The sequence below is a fragment of the Typopeltis vanoorti genome, chromosome 13 (genome assembly GCF_054136105.1).
Source record: "Typopeltis vanoorti isolate ZY-2024b chromosome 13, IOZ_Tvanoo_1.0, whole genome shotgun sequence".
Lineage (NCBI taxonomy): Eukaryota > Metazoa > Arthropoda > Arachnida > Uropygi > Thelyphonidae > Typopeltis > Typopeltis vanoorti.
In genome coordinates, this window is record NC_143561.1 from 124,969,359 (window position 1) to 124,989,431 (window position 20,073).

The 20,073-nt window shown below is 36.7% G+C and overlaps 1 protein-coding gene across 1 annotated transcript in view; it reads right to left on the reverse strand.

Moving 5' to 3' along the window:
* Window positions 1-6,569, reverse strand: part of LOC150100518 (growth factor receptor-bound protein 14-like) — a 341,775-nt gene extending 335,206 nt beyond the window's left edge. Inside the window, exon 1 of the mRNA XM_090402828.1 lies at window positions 6,434-6,569. The gene's annotated coding sequence lies outside the window, so the exon portion shown is untranslated. The remainder of the gene's footprint in view (window positions 1-6,433) is intronic.
* Between the last annotated feature and the right edge of the window lie 13,504 nt (window positions 6,570-20,073).

Here is a 20,073-nt window from a genome sequence, read left to right on the forward strand (position 1 = left end):
CTCGGTATATGCGATTAGAGGATCCCAAAAATAATTTGGCAACACGCCGAGAATAATTACGGCTTTATTGACGCAACTAATTAGCGAAACCGAATCCCTTAAGATGTTAATGAGTTAGAGTGTGCAGACAAACAAACAGCATTTCGGTTTATGACGAAACGATTACGTTCTCGAGGGAGAAAACACGACAAATCCAATGGACCCCGAATGAGAGACGCCGACGAGAAGTGGCATCAAGCGTAGATTATTTTAAGGAAAGACAAGAGAAGGAAAAAACCTGAAAATGTATTATCAAATGAATTTAAGAAAGCGACTCTGAGCAAATATTATTAAATATACACGGAACTAAAGCGGGGGGGGGAATCATCACAGGTAGTTTCAACACATCCTGTTTTGAACAGAGTAGAAGCGGCATCGCAACAGCGCCCTCATAATATCCCGGAGCTCAAATAACCAACAGAATCGCTCATTAGTCATTTGTTAACCAACCAAATGCCGGACACTTCATCCGATCGCTTAACAGCTTACTTTACTGCAATAAAAAAAAAACACCGAAATGTATTAATTACCTCAAACATGATCGTACAACTTGCTTGAACTTCATTTTCTCTTAAATACTTCGGACTATTACCTGAACAGAGTCATTTCGGCCATTTTGTTTACATTCGTGCTCATATCAGTATCGTCTGCTTAGCTCTGATTGGTAGTTTATGAATCGAAGGCACAGAATAGTATTAACTTGTTTGGAGTTAACAGAAATTCGACCAAAGCAAATACTCCGCTAATTCTCCGATCTGAGAGTTGATTTTCAGCGATTCGATTCACGGTTACAACTTCGTCGAAATTTATTAAAACATTAATCGAAAAATAGATTGATTAAAGAAAGCTAATTGGTTTATTTAAGGCAAATCTAATTCATGACTACTGGAGTCATTTATTTCGGGAATGGCAACTGAACCAGTTATCCGTCTATTAAACAATATTTTTCGAACAAAGCCTTTTTGGATAGCCTGAAATGCCGCTGCGCTACGCCACGCCAAAGGACATTCGCACATTCTACTCGCCGATCAGAGGAACTGCGTGTAGATCTTTTTGCGGGCGATTCCAGTCAATCGATTTTTGGCGCAGGCACACGATGGGGTTTTTACTCCCGGAAGAAACTCTGGTTATTCATCTTGCAACTCGGCAAAATCGACCATAGAACATACATGCGAGTACGTGCAAATAAATGCTAGTTAAAAAAAATAAATAAATACATCGCCTCTTGTGTGGGGCATCGAGGGAAAGCACTGGACCTTGGAGAGGGTGAAAATTCGCTGCCCTCCCTGCCAATTTCGACACAATTAGGTTTGTTTGCTTGCTTGGAGTTACGGCCAAAGCAAGGAAGAGGAGACCACCCAAAAACACAGATCCCTAAGAGAGGGACCCTCCTTCCTTCGGATATTTAAAAAGGCGTCTACAGATTTATTTATTTATTTCATGATTCCGTCTGTCGTTCACTTCGCTGATCACTCCGCCTCTGTTTTGGTTGAGGGGTTGCAGTAAGGTGTAAATAATGATTATCTTAAACTGCTACTGGAAATCAAAAACTTTTATGGAGGAGAATTCCGGTTACCACCAGAACGATTTGCCCTCTGTGTGTGTGTGTTAAGTGATTCTTCAGAGAACTGCAAGTGAATGGAACTGTATTAGAGAAGATATGCAAAATAAATCCAGTGAGAAATTTTTACGTAGAAAACAATTCATTAAAAGATATTATGAAAGGGATAGAAAAGGGGAAAAAATGTTATATAGATATAGAAATAAATGACATTGCAAATCCATCGTTATTTCGAGACCAAATAAATGAATATGAAACTTAAATAAGGAATACGTCTTAGAGAAAAGCCAAGAAGTTAGACAAGGATCAGAGGCTGCCCGTGCATATAAGCACTACGGAACTGCAGCACCCTCAATTTTTCTCGATACATAAATATATTTATTAATATTTGCTCTTCTTCGCCCTCCTAAGTGCTGCAAAATAACAAAAAAAATCCATCTTGCAGCACTTAGGAGGGCGAAGGATGCTAGCAGCACTGTGTTTACCACAGTGCCATATCGCTACGCGCGCAAGCATATGCACGTCATAGTGAGATGCGAGCTATTAGCGTAATGCGGCACTGTCCGTCGCGCAGTTCCACTGTTGTTTATATGCAGTTTGCGCCTGTTTACTCCGTCTCTATAAATATTTGGACATTACAATTAAATCATGACATTGGTTATAGTTTTTATTTTAGAACATTATTGGGGTTATGATAATGATTTTATTTTTAAGTAATTTTGAATTATAATAAACTGTATCATTTTATCGATAAGAAACAATATTTTTTTCATCTAAACTGTACTTACAGTGTGTATGTATATTTCGAAAGTTGCAGCACCCCCACGATTTAAAGCCACGAGCCGTCACTTATGATACTCTGAAAGCCGTTTCTGAAGAAACGGCTGGAAATATAGAAAATAAGGAATGAAGGGTTTGCCTTCTTAAGATTTCTGCCTGATCTCTATTCAGAACTAATAGCTCGAAAAACAGCAATTATGAACTATTTTGCCAGTAAAAATGTTAAGGACTAATATAAGACACTGATTCCTAGGCAGAGTTCGTGTCTTAAGTAGTGTAATACCAAGGCAACTCTGATGCTGAAGGTTGTATTCTCATCAGCTCATCGAAATTTTAAATCCAATTATCTGGCTATTAATAATGCCGGATTTAGAATATTTTCTAATTTTATTATTGCCAAATTGAAGCCTTCTCCAATATGGCGTAGTACAGTTACGAGATTATATTTTCTTGCTAATATAATCCATCCAGTGATTAGTTCATCGATCTAAGACTCACAAAACTGGAACCACTGCAGTATTTTTGAAACTGCTTCAACCGCATTACACCAACACACGAACCATAAAAGAAATCATTTGGCATATTTCCAGTTTGAAAAACGGAAATGATTATATCAGCACGCACCACACCCTTTCTTCTGGTAAAAGCAAAGCTTCCATCTGAGCTGTATTTGAGAGCATCTTAGCAGCCCACGTGAAATCATTCCAGTGTCAGATATTCGCAACCGAGGCGGGGGGGGGGATCCCTCCTCCTCAGTACATCGAGAAGACTCAGTGGATTGCATTGCTATAAAGGCTTTAGATGTGAATGGCATCGTATAATCGCGTTCCTTTCTGATGAGGCTCAATTTGGGTGAAACATGACTGGAGAAGCAAAGGCAGAATCTTACTTTACTCTTCATGGGTGATATTCGAGTCACCCTTTTCCCAACTGAAAGTATATTGGCTTTAAAATTTTAAAATGTAAGAAAATTTTCTCTTCAAGATGTTCTACTTAACGAAACATGTTAAAATAACCATTATAGTTAACAGTCATCGACACGGAGGATCTCCATGGCTCTGTCAATAAAGATCTCGTGGATGAAAGACGCAAGTTTGGGCTTTTCAACTGAAGGTGAAAATTCAGCGATTTCAAACGGGAGGAAATAATAGTCTCACGAGCAATTATAATACACCAATAATCGGATAACAAAATTAATTACCAATTATAAAATCTCCAAGGTACGAAGTCCATTCTATGACATTTTTAAACAAACCGTGACTAAAATTATGACAAGCAAGGATCAAGAAAGTTCACTAAAGAATTTTAATTCCACAAATGCATCGAGTGTACTTATTTAGTGTTTAAAAACATCTTTAAATCGAAATAAATCTGCGATCCTAACAGTGTTAGCATACAGGAATGTGAGCAGAGCTTATCTGGGATAGTGTGCTCACTTAAACAGAATGGATTAGCAAAAAAACGTGTTTGATGCTGAAATAACAGGGAAAGGATTCACAGGAAGCCCAAGATCTATCCGGATTGACTTTTGTGTCAATCTTGAAGTAAGAAACGAATTGGAAGACAGAAATATAAGATCTGATAAAATTGGAGTCTTGACAGATAACCGATTGATTTGTTAGGAAGTTAGTAATGACGTAAATTTTTCTATAGTACTATCATGATTATTGCGTACGCTGCCTGAGAGCACACATCGGGAATTTGATGATGATAATTCTATTATCTCTACTGCAGACTTGCCAGTTCTCTTCATATCGCTTTTAATCAGTTTGACAGAACTTAATAAAAGACTGGATGAGATAAAATCCATGACCACAAGGAAGTATCTTCCATATCACCACTCGTATTATCTGATGGTGCTTTATCAGATATAAACGCTACTCCTGGGACAGAAATTTGTTATCACTAATCGTGTGCGATCATCCCAGTGTAGCAGTAGTAATAATAATGATAATAAAGAGGCACGCGCAAAATCTTTTGCCAAAATGCACTGATGGAGAGAAAGGATAAAGGGGTAGGGGATAATGTTGCGTTTCTTTTTTCTTGGGGAGAGCATGTAAATCGGGTGCATTTATTATTAAGTAAACTAACTTGGAGACATTGTCAACATCCAGGAATGCGTTAGCAGAGCTAATTTCAGGTGGTATGGTCACTTAAACTGAATGGGCGAGGAAAGATTAGCAAAACAAGGGTTCTCTGCCAGGTTGGCAGCAAAACGACCCAGAGGAAGACCAAGATATAGGTGGATTGATAGGGTACAATGTGCCTTAGACGATAGAAATATAAGATCTGATAATGTTGTAGTGTTGACAAGTAACAGACTAATTTGGAGGAAAATTGTAGATCGGAAATTAATAATGATGTAATTTTTTTCATGTAGTACTATCATATCCTGTACACCCCTTGAGGGTACATGACAGGAATTTGATGGTGATGATGACTAACTTTGCCAGCAAATGTTTTACTTTCCCATCTCGCACGTCAATTCTGAATAAATAGTCATTGCGTCTGCGCGTTTAAATTCAGATTTCTCAATATTAAATTGTTTAATTTTTTATATCGGAAATGTCAAACAGTGGAAAAGTAAACGAACATTAACACGGAACTTGCTATCAGGCGCAATGTAACGAAGTGCACGACACCTGATCTCTGCAGCTGCGACGTACAAAACAGTTGCGAGTGCAGCTTAACAGGCGGAAATTTTGCAAACTTCGCTTCGAAAATGTTAGTAACAAAATTACGAATAAATTCATGACACAAACAGTCAATTCATCCATCAATAATTCCGCGACGGTCTTGCATCGAGAGAAAGATTCAAAACTGGTGTGCAGCGTGGAGCCTGCACCTCTTTCTCAAGTAGTTAAGGTAATTCTGGTGTCGTGGAATGAACTTGCAGATTTATTTTTCTCCTGCAAGTTGGATTCGTACAATCGTTCAAACACACGACGTGTTATCATCCCCATATCCTGTCAAAAGCGACGTTCGGGGAAAAAGTAATCGGGTCGTAACAGGCCGCTTGTTTATGTCAGAACAACTACAGCCATACACGAGGCGAGTATTATTCCTATAAAGTGCGGGCGTTCTTTGCGGGATAATAATATTACGAGAAACCCTGTCGCACTGTGTGGGAGTGGATAACTCACCTTAAGGTTCCCGGGAAATCCAACCTGGGCCTTTCCAAAGGGCGTTGTCGCCTCCGAGGAGCAACTCTGACGATGGAAAAGGTCAATAAGACCTTCGATGTGCTTTCTGAATCGATTGGTTACGTTCTCTTTTAACGAATTCATTTCAGATGTCCGTTACGATATTCGGAGGTTTCTTGCATGCATATCCAAGAATACGTCGGGAAATCGATGTCATCGTGAACTCAGCTGTCAGACAGCAAAACGCGGATCATTAAAAGATGAAAACGAATCCAACAAAATTCCACAGAAAAGCAACATGGTGGAATCATAAAACCAAGTAATGTTTTTTTTTTTTTTTTTACTGCTAAACACACAACCTCAAACTACAACGCACTTAAATAAACAAAACTGGAAAGCACCCAAACCCGAATAATCAGTTACAAAAAATTAATGTAAAAAATAAAATGGGAAAAGACGAATTGGAAGGCCAAGAAAAAAAAAAATAACAAGAGACCGGAACAGGCCCTTTGTCCTAAATAGCGAAAAAAAGCAGGATCGTTTATATATCTTCACCCTTTTTCAGCACGTATGGGAACATCCTGGCGATTGCAGAGAGGGGAGGGGGATGATGAACTAGTGAACACTTTTTACAAACTGTTATCGCTAATCTCATCTCTAATTTTTCCACTCAAAAAAGCGGCGAAATAGGCTAAGCGGGACTTCGATCTACAGAGAAGTAAAGCGAGCAGTCTTCACGTGGCTCTAAAATCCTTTAAGAACATCGAACCGTACTTAAAATATTAACTACACGCAGAATCTTTACAGCATGCAAAGGCTATAAACCTTAACGAAACGAAAACGAGTACAGTGACGTGTTTGTTTACATCGAATTGGTCGCCGTACAACGTCAAAAAAACGTTCGACTTACCCGTTCACACCAGACGCATTAGACTTCGGAATCATGGAGTGCAAAGCACCAGACATACACTGCTTAATCGGAGAAATTCTTGAAATAACTTCAAAAGTCAGCGATCTAGTCCACGAGTAGAGTGCACGCAACCGTCGGCTTCGCACCACGCTAATCTTATGAGTTTGTTCTAATGTCAACCAATTCGATAGTGTCGCTCTCGTTCCCGGATGTTGGGCATGTCTATTTTGCAACAGGGGTGAAGCCTCAATGGATGTGCGCTAACTTGGATGTAGCACTGACGGGTGATTTATATATATATATATATTTTTTTTTTTTTTTTTTTTTTCTGTCTTTGCTTTTCTTTGGATTTCTTGCGCCTTTGTGTGTGAAGGAAGACTTAAATAAGTCTTCCTTCCAAAGCACGAAATAAAACCGAGCGTTTCAAGTTTACGATTTATTACGTTTAGTTTGAGGACATGAAACCAAGTTTGAGGTCTCTTTTTTTTTTTATTCAGTTCTTTTTTATTTTTTTTAAAATCCTATATTGTTAAATATTTAAAATTATATATTAATACCAACATCTGTAAGTATACTTCATGTTTTTAGTATTAAATGTATGCTAATTTTAAAATACTTATAGGTTGGCTAAAGTGTTTCGAAACACTGGCTAATCCGAACCTCTTTAGTCCGAACCCTCCAGTAATCCGAAACTGCGGTTTGAAAGAAAAAAAGTTTTATTTATTACGTATTATTATTATTTTGTGTACTATTATTATTTTACCTCCAAACTATCGTTGTTACAACCAATGGATCAGAAAATAATACAATCCATTAAATTAAAAGATCGTAAAGACCTGCTTTTAAATGTAATTTCCCAAAATTATGACGTTACCACATCAATAAAAAATACAAATTTGAAGGATGTAGCATTCTCAGTTGCTGCTGCTTGGGAAGCCGTCGAATTTACCTGAAGCAATTCGAGCGTCATGGAAAAAACTGTGGCCTTCTAGAATTTGCCAAGATAACGTTTTGAATTTCCACAAAAAGAGGAAATTCAAAACGTGCATAATTTAGTTAAAAATATAAATTCAAATATTTCGGTCTGAATATTACAGACGATCTTCAGTGGCTACATAGGAATAGTTTTAAAAAACAAAGTGGAATACGAACAATCGATCATTCATACATAGAACGCGCCGCGTGATGTTATATCGCTAAATATTAAAAAAAAAAAAATGTAAATAATTTAAGACATTAATTCAAAAATTCATATAATGATCTTAAATAACATTATACTAATAAAAATAAAAAATAATGTTTTATCCTGATTAAACTTTCCCAAATTTTTGATAAAGATATACAGTCATTACGATTCAAGTTAGGACGTTGAAGTAAGGCCTCTACGCTTTCTTTAAATAAATGTTCAAATTTGTAGCGACATCTGTGTAGCAGGAGAGTGTTGGACCAAAGGATGTTGTGGTTTGTTTCTAATCCATGCTGAGCTAATCCAGATTTCTCAGGTTTGTTGTGTTGAATTGATGACTGATGCTCTTGAATTCTTTTTTCTATGGAACGTCCAGTTTGTCCAAAGTAAGAAAGGTTACAATTACAAGGAAATTGAAAAAGACAACAAGTTATCACTTTTAGACGTCCTTTTCATCCGTTCACCTTCTGGTATTCTTACAACAACAGTTTACAGAAAACCAACTTTCACAGGTCGTTATATTCTCAAAGAATCTGCTCATCACCCTTGTCAAAAAAACAGGAGTCACAAAATGTTTAATCCGACGAGCCAAAACTAACTGTTCAACTTCTCATTTATGACAGAAGGAACTTTCGACTATCAAACATCACAAGAAATTAAATGGCTTCTCTGAAAAGAGTACACAACATCTTTTCTATTCTTACAAACCAACACAAAACAGCAAAGATTCAATACGTCGAGTTCCAATTCCTTACATTTCCAGGATTTCAGAACCAATTTCGAGAATTCTAAAGAAATATGATCTAACAGCCACTGATACACCTATTAACAAATTATCCACCCATTTTCCTTCATCTAAAGATAAACGCTCAATCTTGCCTCTTGTATATCAAGTTCCTTGTAATCGTAATCTTTCCTACTTTGGACAAACTGGACGTTCCATAGAAAAAAGAATTCAAGAGCATCAGTCATCAATTCAACACAACAAACCTGAGAAATCTGGATTAGTTCAGCATGGATTAGAAACAAACCACAACATCCTTTGGTTATGAAGACGATGGGCGATAATCATAAGAAAATGTTGCAATAGTTTGCAGTAGCATTCTTGTATAGTGACGTCTTTCATTGCCATAGTAACTGAAAGCAGAGCCGGTTTTGGGCTTATTTATTGCGATTTGCAGTATTTGTTTTGAATCAAATGTTGATTATGCCCCTAAAAATACTCACGCAAACATGCGGTCACGTGACTGGATACATATAAGATCCTAAACATCGGCATTTATTAAAATCCGAAAAATGAGATTTTTGAAAGAAAGACAAGGAAACCTAAATTCCAATTTATATACGAAATTCTGTCAGAAATTTGTTACTTGAGTATCAAATAGAAACTGTTTTTATTTCGACGTGAAATACTTTGTTTCACTTCATCAGGAAATAACACGAATAAACTAGAAAGCAAGTGATAACAGTTGACATCTCGAGTGAAAAATGTTTGAAAACGTTCAAACAATGGAAAGCGGGCATTCGCTATTACGCTGGCTTCCGGTTCGTTGCTTTCTCCGTATACTAATGGTAGAAACAAATGTGTCGCGATGGATTAAGGAAGATTTGATGTATTATAAAATCATCCCTTATTTTTTGTTACACTGTAGAGGATGCTTCATCATTTCAGCTGATTCTTTGAACGCTCTTGAGTAAAAATGGTAATCAATGCGAAACATTTCCGTTTGTTGCCATTTTACTTGGTGCTTTATTTCCGTTGTATGTGCTGCCAGCCCTGATTTGTGCTTTCTTTCATTCTCAACGTTCTTGAAGTGTTCCGATTGGCACATCTCACACATCTACCAGTCTGGTCTATGTAGTATTGACCACAATTGCACTGATCTTGTACTACCCCCCCCCCTTTTTTTTTTTTTTTTTTGAGTGGCAGATGTGGAGGTTTAGGAGGTTTCAGATGTTCAGAAATTTTGTTAATTGGGTAGAAGGCGACTTTTAAATTTTGTTGGCGAAGCAATCGTGCCATTTTATCTGTGACTGATTGGTATATACATGGGAGAATCACTGCTCCTTTATAGACTTGGTTTGTTTGTCTTCTAATTTTTTTAGAGGTTGAAATGGATTTTTTTTTTTTTTTTTTTTTTTTGATTAATGCTCTGTTGTAGCCATTTTTGGAAGGACTGAAATAACATACTGTGGCTTTTAATTTCTTTTGTCTATTTTGGTGGAAATTCTGTAGGCTCTATCACGTTAGGAAACGATGATGCCTATTTTTAGCGCTGGGTGATGAGAAGTCGCGTGTAGGTAACGTACATGTTAGTTGGTTTCTTGTAAACTGTGAAGTTGAATGTTTTTTGTTCAGATACCTCAACTAATGTATCTAAAAATGGTCAAGACCTGTTGAATGAATGTTGTTCCGGTAGGTGACGAAATCTTCTAATTGGACTTATAATAGTACCTGACCAGATGATAAAAATATTGTCAACATATCTTGCCAAATTTCTGGTTGTGTCGGAGCGATATTTTTTTTCAAGCCATCCCATGAATAGGTCAGCTAACAACGGAGAGAGAGCGGAGATCCCATTGCTAGGCCTTCTTTCCGTTCAAAATAATCCTCTTCGAATTTGTCTCCCTCTGTGGAAAGATCTCTTGAAGTGGTTCTTGGAACGTGAGCGAAGAGATTCACCGTGTCCAAGCTTGCAATTATATCGGCAGGAGCCATTGTGATGCCTTTGATATTCTAGCAACCAGAGGGTGTCTAGATTCAAGGCGTTTTTTTTTCTTTTTCAGACCAGTTTAGCATGTTTTTATTTTTATTATTATTATTATTACTATTACGTTGTTGGTTTTATTATGAAAATATCTCGTGGGATCGCGGTCCAACTTTTCATAGGAGTTATTATTCTTCTAGAAATGATTTCATTTTTTTCTGTGTATTCTGTAGAGTTCAAAACTACTGGGGAAGAAACTACTGTGAGCCTTAAAAAGAACCAAAACTACTCTTTTGGTTAAAAGAACCAAAATAGTAGTTTTAGTTCTTTAGTAGAACCAAAACTATGATATTATTAGTAGGAGGTTTTGCTAGGAAAGCTGTCTGATGCAAAGAAATTCTGCAGCACCTCTTGGAATTCTTTGGAGTTCCCCACCCACCCACCCGCGCGCGCGCACGCACACACACACACACACACACACACACACACACACACACACACACACACACACACACACACACACACACACTAACTTGCTTATTACTTTAATTCTGAAAGCCTCCGTAGCTCAGTCGGTATAGACAAAGCCTTTTGTTTGGTCTCTTTCGACTACAAGTGAGTTAGTCGGTCTCACACGGAGGTAGGGGGTTTTTTTCGTCCCACAGAGCAGGCAAACCGGTCCCGTGAACACACGCTGCTACAGTAAAAAAATACATACTTAATCTCTCATTAGGAGGGCTCAACCAGTCCTAAGGGGCGGTCGAGGATGTGGGGGAACCTCACATGAATAATAATTCGTCATAAAAAAATAACAAAAAGATTCCCATTCAAACAAAGATATTTCTCACATAATATCAAATATTTAATCAAAGTCAGGGCAATGATGAGGGACACTCATTCACGAGTGCTTTAGCAAGCGTTTCGAAAAATGTGGAAGCACCTGCTGAATTCATTTTCGCCTGTTTGCACTTGAGCAAAGAAATTCTGGATGGACAAGTTTTAATGAAATTTGGAAATTGAAATTTTTACTAAAATTTGTCGAGTTATCTCAATTTTGTCTTAAACAGATAGTTTTTAGGATCGAAATTGAGCAAAATAGTATAAAATTGTGTTCCAAATTGTTTCTTCAGTACGTTCAAACTGTTGTGCTATTAAGCAGTGTTGATAACATAAAATATTAAGTATTTGAATTTTGGCTATTTATTATTTATTTATTTATTCAAACCGAGAGAGATATTTTTCGTAACACTTAACCAAATTTTATGTTTGGATGCTGAATAAAAATAATAAAAACACAAAGAGAAAAAACGGATTTAAACTGAGTGTGCCCAAACACCGAGATGTATACTTATTTCGATTCTTGTTTCAAACTGAATTCCAGCTAAGTTTAAGTATTCGGATAAAATTTCAATACTTATAAAGAAATCCTTGACGCTGTTTCTCAAATTCCTGTTTACGCTGACGTCATATTACATAATTTTCATGGGAACGAAGTGGAAATACGGGTTGCTTTTCCTCTTATAAAAGAAAATTATCTTTTCAAAAACACGAGGAAAATAAAGAAAAGCCAAACGCGTATAAGTCTCAGATGACTAATCTGAAGCAATGTGAAAGTGTCTTCTCAGAAAAGAGAACGCGCAGCACAACAAATGTATGAAGCATCAATTAACAGATGACTGCGAACTCATCACCAATTTTTTTTTTATCATCGGACAGAAGTCGCTCTTTACTTTCTCCTCACACTTTCTACAAGGTCTTGTTGTTCCTTTGTTTCGATGTAAATATATTTAAGAAAATTATTCTTGTAATGCGTCAAGCATGATGTCAAGTATTTGCTATTAGCATCTTTAAGTATGTCATAAAACCTTGCAAACAAACAGGAAAAGTTATTAAATAAAGTATTCGCGTCAGCTACCTGCGAGAAAATACTGTAAATTCACGTCATAGCAGAAATAAGCTATGACGTGAATTTACAAGGGTGAAGAAAGGAGGTCATAACGACGAGCATTTGGCCAATAAGCGAGTTTCCATTCATCTACAGAAATGGGTTGAAATATCAATCCTTTGTGGTAAATGAATATTGAACATCAATCAGGAAGAGCGCAAGATGAACAAATGCAAAGAGCAATGAGGAAGAATAGTCATAAATCAAATAAAGAATTTATCGGGGGTCAATTGACACAGCCAAATTACAATTAAATATAAGTAATGATTGGATACTGTTGAAAGATCCTGATGAGTATTTATTTGTACTTAATTTGGAAATGCGTTTGTAACTATAGCACATGTTAATATTTTTGAATGTAAAGGTCTTCTATATATTTAATATAAAAAAGTATCTTATATATATGTAACACCTCTGAACACCCAGAATATTGTAATCATGTTTCCGCCACTTTAAAAAAAAAAAAGGTCCAAGTGAAAGCCTGATTATATCCTCCCCAACTTACGAATACTTCTACGTTTTCGTTTTCATTTTATTTCTTTTTTTTTTTCAGAGTAAATTATGCTTTTTTTTTTCTAAACTTTAGTTTTATACATTTTCACATATCTGAATTTCTTTCTAAATGTAATAATAATTTCGAACCAGCTTTATATTTCAAAGGCGTTTACATTACTATTAAAACGTAAATAGTAGAATAGTTGATTCAATATTAAGTTATATTAAATCTTAAGTAAATGTTGCGGATAAAAAACCATCGAAAATAATGCCTATAGATTATGATCCTCCTATAATATATTCCCCTTTCAATGCACGTTGCATCTGCGCTCGCTTGTGGATGCCGGTTCCTCAGTATGCTAATTATGTCACTGATGCACGCATTCATTGTCTTAGTTTATTTTTATTTTTTTATCACAAGTCGCAATATTTATTCAGATGTCAACAGATAGCAACACATTCAAACAAATTTTCGATTTCAAAATACAAGGTGGGCTGCTTCCTCTTTTTCTCCTTTCAACCTATCTCACTATCACACACAAGTAAGAAAGATTACATATGAACAGTGCGTTGGGTTCTTCTGTCGCAATAGTTGCCTGTGTTTGGTTTTGAATGCAACGATAAAAAATAAAGAACATGCTGAAAGTTTCACAAATGAAAGCGCTGCCGATTTCAACAGTTATTTTAATTCATCGTCGTTTCTGTTAGTATTCAACACCAAAAGTAATTAGCAACTCTCCTTAACGCATTCCAAAAAAATAGGGGACCATCCGTTTCTTCACGGTAAACAAATTTGATGAAATCCCTCTCCGCGAATGGAAGATTTATAGTTGAGGATTTCTATAGCGTACAGGTTCGTGTAGGAATATCTGATATACAACTGCCCCAACCCGAAAGGCTAATAAATCCACTAAATATTAAAAATTTAATTTAAATATTTTTATTTTCGTAAAGAAATGGAACAGAATCGTGCTGTGTGGATTCTAACACGGAGGCTTCTGTTAACAATTTTGAAAGAAAAGACGACGACCATATTATAGAATCTTCTGAAATGGCTGGGGGGGGGATGATTTTGTGCTGAAAGAACTTAAAATAGAACCGAAAAATCAATAGAAAAGAGAAAACATAATAAGGAAGTGAAGAACCAAAAGTATACGAAGGGATAAAAATATATGTTAGAAACATGCAATAGCACAAATATGAATATAAGAATTAGAAGAAGAAAAAAACTTCAATATACATGACAAGCTAATACATCTGTGACGGTGTGCTGGCCATTGGGAGTAATCTGTCATCAGATTGTATAAAAAGACAAGAAAACAAAATGTATGAAGTTGCTATAAAGTTTGTTAGGCGATATCGGGTGACTTTTTGTGTAATGAAAACATTAATTAAAATAAATTATAATAAAATTGAATAAGTAAAATATATCACTTTTAGTGGATTTATTGGTTTCGAACTGGTTATGTTTGATCATTTGGAATTGAATGTTATACGTCAGAATCAGAGCAAAATATTATCCTTCATTTTGTAATGTCGGATACAGTTATTTACGGCGTTGCCTCTTCTTGGAAATCCAATTCGAAGAAATTGCTACCGAGACTGTGTGGAGACAAGTATTTGCAATAAGTCCCGCAGGGCATACAAAACAGTCTTATCATCCAAGCGACCGTAAACAAGCTCATCCTCATGCAGGCAGAGGAAAGCGAAAAACAGAAACCATCCATGGATGAAATGGCACAATTTAAATCCAAGTCTTCACAAAAGGAAGCCAATTTTGATCGAGGAATTAAATTCCTTATGACATTTTAAGGTTTCTCTGTTGTCGACACGAACTTCAGATCCTGTTACGGCATTTTGTAGTTTGTATGGCTGTTCTGATTTTTGAATTCAAATATAAACACGCTTTCTGGGATAAATAACCTTCTTTATTTGTTGTTTTATTCATTACACGATCCCCAGCGTTCCCTTTAAGGGGCCTGAAGGATTAGGGAAGGTTCTGACAGAGAAATGCAAGAACTGTAAAGGGAGTCATAGGTCATTAGTAGCTCGCTTGGAAACGCATTTGCCGTGAGACAAGTCAAAGGATACCGTGATATCCACATTTGTGACGGCGAGGGGTTGCAAGTGACGGACGATCGACCAAGAAAGTGCGCGCACCGAACGATCGTCCAAACTAATGAAACGCTCTGCACCTCGCAAATCAATAATTTTGACTCGTGCGCTGGGACTTCCTTGTACTTCGCTGCTGGAGAGCGCTTTCGAAGTGGAAAGAAGACGGTGAAGTCGACGTTGCAATAAATTCGGAAACGAACGAAGCCGTAATTATCTCGCGGAGGGAAATCGAGTTTGAAGTCTGAAAATCTAATCACTTATTAAGTCGCGAAACGAGGTTCTCGTGCTCATCGGAAAGTTCGTAACGAAATGAGTCAGCAATTGTAATGAGACGTTCATTTATTTTGGGGATAATTATTACTTTCGTCCTTTCTCGCAGATTTTAAAGCGATGAAGAAACTCGTAATAGGGTCCAGTTCGAGTGAACTGTACACATCACAGAGGACTGTCAGAGCTGGCAATATTGTTGTCCCGGAATTATACGAAGGACGTCCAGAAAGTAATTCAGATGGACTGTCAGAGAAACAAACAAACAAACAAAAAAAAAAAACTTTATTGGAAATTAAAGTCGACATCTTTCACTACTTTTCTACATTGTTCAGGCACTTATCATAACGGGGCACCAAGAGTTGTATAACTTCGTCGTAGACGGTTGCCGCCCGTAACGCAAACCACGCAGTGACTGCTTCTTTAACCTCGTGGTCATCTTGAAACCGCCGGACACCAAGGAAAGATTTCAGATGTTTGAACAAGTGAAAGTCGCTTGGAGCGAGGTCAGGACTATATGGGGGAAGATGGAATTGTTCCCAGCCTAAGGTGGCGAGAAGTTGTTGTGTTTCGCCAGCCGTGTGTGGGCGGGCGTTATCATTAATCAAAATAACGCCCGTGGTAAGCATGCCAGGGGCGTAGTTTTGTTCAGTCACTAAAGATGGTCGCCCACTCCGTTCATCATCGTACACACCTGTCCTTCCTTCATTAAAAAGTGTTACCCATCTTCGTACCATTGAATCACTCATTGTGGGTTCTCCATAAACCTCAATAATTTGCCGATGAATTTATTTATTATTTATAAGCTTCCTATAATAGTACAATATGTTGAACAATCATATATGTAACCTAAGAGCAACAGCTCATCCAGGTTACGATATGCATAAAGTTACAAAAATTTTGTAATGCATTTTCATTATATACAATTACATTTCAGCTGCTTTTACGTTCCTCGCATTCAAGAAATGGATAACTGACCTAATTTCACATGCGGCGGGCGATTCGATTTTCATAGCCATTATAGGCACCCACACCAAGAAGCGCATGCACTGCGAGAATGTCTGAAAATGGCACCAACGCCTTGCTAACGAATCAACAAACTCAGCACGCATGCGCACCATTGCGATCGCAGCGCTGAAGTGAAAATATCTGAAAACGGAACTTACTTTCTGGACGTCCCTCGTACTATTTGTATTAAAAGTCCATTATTAGATGAAGCGTGAAATAGTGAAGTCAGCAGGTGCAACTTTTAAAAGTCTCTTTACAAGAGACTTTTAAAAGTTGCGATCTGTCTGATGACCTTTCTTCAGTGACTTTTGGCAACTCTACCCCCCCCCCGTACCTCCAACCCTCACCGTAGGTCCTAAATGAACGCAAAAAACGTCTAATCTGCAAATTCCTGGACCCAAGGTTTCAAGTATTATTTTCTTAGTGAGTAATGAACTCTGTATGGATCTGAAATGGGTAATAAATAAGGAATCAAGAAAAAGAATTTTGGCATTTGAAAGAACTTCTTACAGGAAGATTCTAAGAATAGGATGGGTACAGAAAATCACAAATGAAGAGCTCTATCGGAAGATACAACCAAAACAGAATCTAATGCAGAAGATTATAAAACGAAAGCTGCAATTATTTGGACATATCTGTAGAATGAGTGAGGACCAGAAAATAAAAGACATTCATGTTTGGTATATGGTGTGGACAGAGGAGGTAGACCATACAGAGAACGGATAGACGACATAAAGGACTGGCGTGGAATGGGTGTACAGAAACTGCGACACTGTGTGCACTGGACAAAGAAAGGTGGAAGAAGATAGTGAAGGAGGCATCGGACACTAACGGACAGTGAGCCCATGGTTCGTGATGATGATGAATGAACTCTATTTTTTCCCCCCAATTAATCTGAAGGTCTGCTGTCAGCAGCTTACGCATGCGCTGCAACGATATCTGTGACGTCACTATCAGATTTGGAGTTGATTCCAAGCATGCAGAGATAATTTTGGAACATTCGAAGAACTAAAATCATTCGCTTAGAAATATTTTTTTAAATCCCCAGATGAAAGAAGAGAATAAAAAAAAACTGGAGTTGGGGGGGGGAAATAATAAATGCACTAGTTATGCGCATAATGTTCGTGCAGACAGCTTTTAATCATTCGTCCATGCACGCTAATATGCAACAGCCTTTTGTGGACAGGGATTTACATAAAAAAAGGAGTAGCAACTCGGTTGTCACAAATCAGATGTGAGCACATTTGATTAGTTGGGCAAACAAACAGATCACGTGATAATCGATGCAAAAAAGGTGGGAAGAGAAAAGGGGGAACACACGGAACTCCGGTTTTCGCAGGTACACCGTTGCACAAAGATCGCAGCAGCGGCAAATAAACTCTCCTGGCAGATCTATCTGCATATTTCGTTTCAGCGAGGCAAATGTCCCATTTGTCGTGCCCTCCGAGTCGGAAGTATCAAATGATGACGCTGATGGCAGTATTTTTGGCACGCGCTGCCCTACATCTATCATCGGAAATAAACCTCCCGTGCGACAAAGCAGGACGCCGTTTATTTTGACTGCGCAAACGCGAAGGAAGCAAAATTGCCAGACAATTAGTCACCGAAGATTTTGTTGGAAAACAACCGCACGTGGTGGAAACACGGCAGTTTACGAAGAATTCTGACTGCACGCCACGAGGGTACACGACAACTGGGCGACGGTCAACTGGGCGATTCACAATGGGCGATAGCCAGGTGGGCGACGGTTAACTGGGCGACAGAAACTTACTAATTTTTGCACGCTTAGTAGCCATACGATTTGGCGGATTTTTTTGTAAATATTGGTGAAATATAAATATGGTTATGAAGTATGAGTTATTTCCACATAGTTGAAAAAAATAAATAAATAAAAAATAATAATCCAGACAAAAAATAATAAGATAACGACCCGACTGATCTAAGCTTACATGCGTGAATTTGCCTCCGATATTCTAATTTTCGATAAATTAAAAAAAATTATTTTTTCGAAGAATTATATCATATATCAAAATTTGTAGGATCATTTAAGAAAGAGATGGTTAAAAAGAGGGATCCGAAAATGATTTAAAAATGAAAAGGTATAATCGCACAATATTAAAATGAAGAAAAAATAGTTTTTTAATTCATTTATTAATATTATTTTGTAATTAACAAACATATTTACACGTGTTACATAATATATATACATTAAAATAAAAAAAGTATATGAAATTCAAAACAATTTTTATTTTAAATTTATTAATTCATATTATGGTTATATGCAATACCAAGTAAATATTCTATTATATTTTCCCTATCGTAATTAATAATTTTTTTCAGAATTCTTTGGTCAGCTTCATCGTAACGTCTACGTTTGTGCTGATGTTGAAAACCTGCTACTGCTCTTTCATAATCAACATCATATTTTTTTGAATTTTTTGTAGTCCATTTATAAAAATCCATAAATTTGGATGACTTGCGCTGCTGCCAAAGCTCAATTGCAGTTTTCGATGACAGGCTTCAGCAAAATTATTTGTCCTATCGCTTCTATTTATTGTTCTTTGGTACACAGGCCAAACGTTTGAGGGAAAAATCGGTGGAGCCCTGGTTCTATCATTCCTTAGACGACCTATGTAGGTGTTCGTAAACCATTCAAAAATTGGTTCAGATTCATTGGATAAATGATTCTCAAGTTCAGAAATAGCGTAAATAATATCTTGTTCTGGAACGAAAGCAAGCGAAGTGATCATTTTTTAATTTAAAGCGAATTGCGCATCAGAATTATATCTGGTTAAAAGACTGCATGAAGCTAAATGCTTACGAAGATTTTGTGCGACATGAAAAAAGACATGAAATGTTAGCTTGCGGAAATACTATACGTAAAGCTTGATGAATGACAATTTCATAATCAACATTTATATTTTCGGGGGCCACATTTCATGTATCATGTAAAATAATTTTGTGTATGTTTCAAGAGTCTTATTAGGTAGTAAACAATACAAAACAGGGAAAACAGAACCTCCTTCCTTTCTAGCCAAAATAACAAAAATTTGAGCAAAAGAGGAGGAGAAAGTAAGAAATGTGTCGTCCACAAATAATTCATTCATGCTTTGGCTCCACACTGCATGACTTTCACGACCAAAAATTAATATTCTTCTTATGATATAAACGAACATATTTATTAACTAGCTGACTCATTTTTGCATGGGAAATTTCAAATCTAACTTCTCTACAATTTCGTAATTCTACACAATAAAAATAAACTTAATTATAAGCGCGATTTTTCAAATTTTGTTTATACCGTTCTTTTAACTCTTTTCTCAAAAAAAAAATTATTTAAATTTACCGGGAAGTAGATCAATAGAATAGCATTGCATATTTGATCTATTATTTCGTCGCCCAGATGTCCGGCACCCACTTGGCCATTGCCCAGTTGACCGTGTCCCCGCCCACGATCAGGATTCGATCAGACAGAAAAAAAAAAAAAAAAAACGTATGATTGGGAAACATAAATGTACTTACTAATTCTAAGATTTTTTTTTATTATTCTCGAAAACTCGAAATAGATACTTAAAACCACTTAAATACAGCTAGAATACCAATAAGTTAAACTTGCTAGAAAGTTAACTGCAGTAACAGTCATCCTACATTTAAAATAAAATAACCCCCCCCCCCAAAAAAAAAAACGGAGCAACAATCATAGGAATTAAAGATATTGATATTTTGTTCAATCTACTTTCTATTGGTTTTTTTTTTCTTTATTCTAAATAATGAAAAACTAGAGTTAGATGCCCTTGACCAAGAGGTTCATTACTCAAAGTAATAATACTGGACCTAAAATACCACGCGAATGAAAGATAACAAATTCAAAAATGTATGAAAACAATCCAAGCGAAGTAATAAAAAACAAAAAAAA